Below are 4,031 nucleotides of genomic sequence, written 5' to 3'. Positions count from 1 at the left end.
GTGTAGGGTGCTGGACACAGTGTGACAGTGTATCTCTCCAGTGCCCTGGTACACAGGCAGCCTCTGCTACGCAGTGTCCTCCATGCTGGACAAAATCAGTGCTAACAGCTTCAGGTGTTGATTAGAAGGAGCCCAGCTGACTTTGACATGGGCTATGGGGCGCCCCTAAAAGCTGCTCCCTCGCAGAGAGGTATCAAGCAGTGGGGAGAGCACAGTGATGCTTTTGGCTGTCCCAGCTGGCTCACAGGGAAGGTGCACGCCCTCAGCCTGGGCTGCTCCCACGGTAGCTCAGGCACTTGCCGCCCATCACCCTGCCTGCCTTGCTCTCCGCAGGCACCATCGAAGCGGAGCTGTAGTGTGCAGGGTTGCGCCTGCATCAGGGAGAGCATCTTGCAGGGTGTGGGCACCTTCGTTGCCCTCCTTTCCCCCAGCTGAGCCAGCTGGCAGGTCCCTGAGAGGTCTCTGCATTGGTGGGATTCGGTGGCTTTTGGGCAGTTTTAGGGCTGTTCCCAGCTTGTGGACAAACAGGGCTTGGCTGTGCTGTAAGCCCGAGCTAGCGATGCTGGAGGGGAGTGAGGGTGATGGACAGTCCCCAGGGACAAATGGCCAATACGCCTCCAGAGAAGCCACCTGGAGAAGCAGGGACACCAGGACATGGAGGCACTAGAGGGAGCCTGAACATAACAGATCCCGCTCTGGGCTCAAAGTGGGAGCACTGGTCCCAGTCAGGGAGAAGGGACATCTCCAGGGAATAACAGCAAGACACGCAGGAGTTTCCCCCTTGACCTGGCATCCTACCTGGCTGTGGCTTTTTTGTCCTGATATCTGTTATAATTTTCTTAAAGACATGAAGAAATACTGTTTTGCTTATAGAAAGTGCCAGTCTGCCAGCAGGGAGACAGGTGGCTCTGTGCATTTGCAGTAGGAGTTATGAAAAACCAGTGGCAACGGGTGGCAATCAGCAGACTGGAAGGTTCAAGAGAGCAGGAGTTCTTGCAAGGCAAAGGGGAGCAGAAGTGCTGATCCGCAGCCGTGGGTATCCGTACGGGATGGGGAGCCGGCATGGCCCAGCCCTGCTGGTGCTCCTGGACCGATGGCAGGGACATGGGAATAGCAGCTGAGGCCTGTGTGCTCCGCTCCAGTTAGCACCAGTTAGGAGAGCTGGGGCACTGGAAGAGGCTGGAGAGCTGCAATCTTTTCTTTTCCCCAGCAATATTTTCACTGCATTGGCTTTGGACAAGGAACAGAGTCACTGGCTCATGATCTAGTTGTCTGAATGTCCCCTTGCCACCACTGTCACCGAGGATCAGTGCAAAGAGCAAGAGTGAGAGCCTCTGGGTTAGCTGCAGATGGGCATCAGCACTACGATGGGGCAGGGACTGGGGAACAAACGCTTTGCACTGGTGTTTAGCCACAGTGGGGAGATGGACTTGTTCGTTCCAAGTATATCTGCAAAGCGTATCTTCTTTTACAATGTTTGCACTGGGCCAAAAGTTGCTTTCAACAGGGTAATCAAGCTTAGCCCAGCAAGAGGAGCAATCAGAAGAGAGGGGTGAGCAGGGACCGTGAACAAAAGCTCCATCACTCCTGGCTGCCCTTGGAGGCTTTTGTTCCCCCATGGAGACCATCCCTCAGATCAGCCCAGACCCTCTGCACATCCTCCACGAGCACGTTCCTGTAAGCAACTTCCCACCACGAAGGCAGGAGGAAAAATCAGGCAGCAGCCTGCAGTGCAGCCCTGACCTTTCTCTCCAGGCCTGCCACCTCCTCCCACTCTCCCCAGAGCTGGCACTACTAACAACTGGTTTCCTCGTGTTATTTTTCCACCTCCGCTCCTTCCTCCAGAGGGGAGGCCGTGCTGGTGGCCCACGTACTGGTGACTCACAGGCTGGGACCCGCAAGGAGCCAGCTAAGCCTGGCCAAACTTAGTAACATCTCATTTTCCATTGCCTACACCCTGGATGCTTCTTCTGGCTGCGTTCATCATTGGAGACATTCTCCAGCTACCTGCAGGGTTGGGGAGGACTAGCTCGATTGTGTTTCCTTTAAGTTTTGGCAATGCAGGAGTTGGGCTGAAATGGAGCAGCCCTTGATGCAGATAAATTCCTTCTTGGTGAGTGTTTATCCAGCTTGCTGATAGCTGAAAACCATGAGATGGCCTGGACGTCAAAGAGGGCTTTTCAGGTTTGGGAAACCTGTAAATAAATATATAGAGAGGACTGCATGGTCGTTGCAGTTTTCTGGAGGCATTTGAATGATTTGAGGGGAGCTTAGGGGTTTAAAAGCTGATTCCCCTCTGTGTCGATCAGCCTGGTCCATCTGGCTGGATGTCCCTAAATCAACAAATGACAACTGCAGTCACAAAACCGAGCCTGGGGCACCTGCAAGGTGGGGAAAGATGGTCTGCAGAGGTGGAGGTGCTGCCATGGCTGGAAGCTGGGAATGGCAAATAGCTGGATGATGACCAGGGCTACCCAGAGGCTGCACCAGGCTGGCAGCAGATGAGCAGGTAGAGCATGGAGACGCAGCTCCTGGGCAGCTGCAAGCCGGTTGAGCAGGACCCTACAGCTCCGTGCAGGGCTGCGTGTAGGGGATAATGCCAGAAAGGGAGCAGCCGTGTGCGCTCAGCCCACACATTGCTTTAATGGTATTTTCCAGAATACTTTTTGTCCCGGTAATGGAAAAGGAAGCTCGTCTGGTGCTTCCCAAGGCCGGGGTGAACGTCTGCAGCCGATGTGACACCTGCTCAACCTGCGCTTCCCGAGAGCCGGCTGTTCAGAAGGAGCGAGCAGATCCGCAGGCACAGCGTGCATGGAGCAGCTGATCGCTGCGGGGAGGAGGCACACGGAGGCGGCTGGGAGAAATGGAGAGGGCTGACCTAAATAGATGCTGAGCTAATTTATTCATTTCTCTGCTTTATTATTTAATGCGACTTTGAAACAGCTCAGGACTTCTGGTTCCTCTCAGCTCTGCCGCTGACGTTGGGATGGGGTTATTTTTGACCCGATTTTTGCATCCGTCGTGCTGAAAAGCGCAGCACAACCTTGCTCAGCACCCTACTCTCCCATCAGGCAGGACAGACACACTATGGAAGAGCTCTGACACAGCCGCTTTCTAGCCAGGAGCACAGGAAGGACTTATTTTAAGTTATTTTGAGCTTTTGCTTCACCTCCTGCCTGGGAAGGTGTTCAGATTTTGGCCTGCTTTATGCATTGTTAATAGGGAGATTTATCTCCAATTTAGCTGGCTGGCAAGAGGATTGGTGAGTTCGTACAGCACGAGGCAGCCTTCAGCCTCCGCCGACATCCCCCCCCGGGGCAGGCTGCCAAACACAGCCCCAGGCTCTGCAGCACGGGGGCTTTCAAGGATAAACCTGGAGCCTGTCTCGCTTCCAGCCAGCCTTCTCTCTCCTCAAATCCTAGCAATCCCCTGAAACACCGTCCAGGAAGAATTTATTGTGAGAAGGACACGGAGCCCCAGCTGTTTGGAGAGCTGTTCGGGCTGTGGTTCACCCCGCAGGCTGCACATGTCCTCTGCGAGCCCACGGCACGTTTTAGCCCTGAGAGGTTTAAAAGCCACAAGCTGGGGAAAAAAAATTGATGCCTGTGCAGGGTGTCTAAACCCATGCACCATTTCTGCGCAGGTGCAGGGGGATATGGGCAGAGCTGCTCACACATGAAGTGGCTGCTTGCCAGGATTCAAACTGTACGGCACCCAACTTGTGCCATGCAGGGCCCTTTAATTTTGTTTTTCATTAGGGTTTGTCACTTGATGTATATATTTAGGCCAGTGTTGTATCCAGTTACCCAGCACCTCTGTTATGATTTTTTTAAAATGGATTATTCATTGACCTGCTTGCTTCCTTAAAGATTCTAAGCAGTAAAATGAGCCCTGATGCTATTGAGCTCGGCAGCAAAGGCATTTCAGCTCACGCTGCCTTCACATTGCTGGAGAGTTTCGTGATGTTGCTGGGGGTGGGATAGTGCAAATTAGCAGAAATGAAGCAGTTAACAAGGCTGCAAGTCTTCCAA

This window comes from Pygoscelis adeliae, unplaced genomic scaffold (genome assembly GCF_000699105.1).
Source record: "Pygoscelis adeliae isolate BGI_AS28 unplaced genomic scaffold, ASM69910v1 Scaffold94, whole genome shotgun sequence".
Lineage (NCBI taxonomy): Eukaryota > Metazoa > Chordata > Aves > Sphenisciformes > Spheniscidae > Pygoscelis > Pygoscelis adeliae.
Note: the sequence above shows the minus strand (reverse complement) of the source record.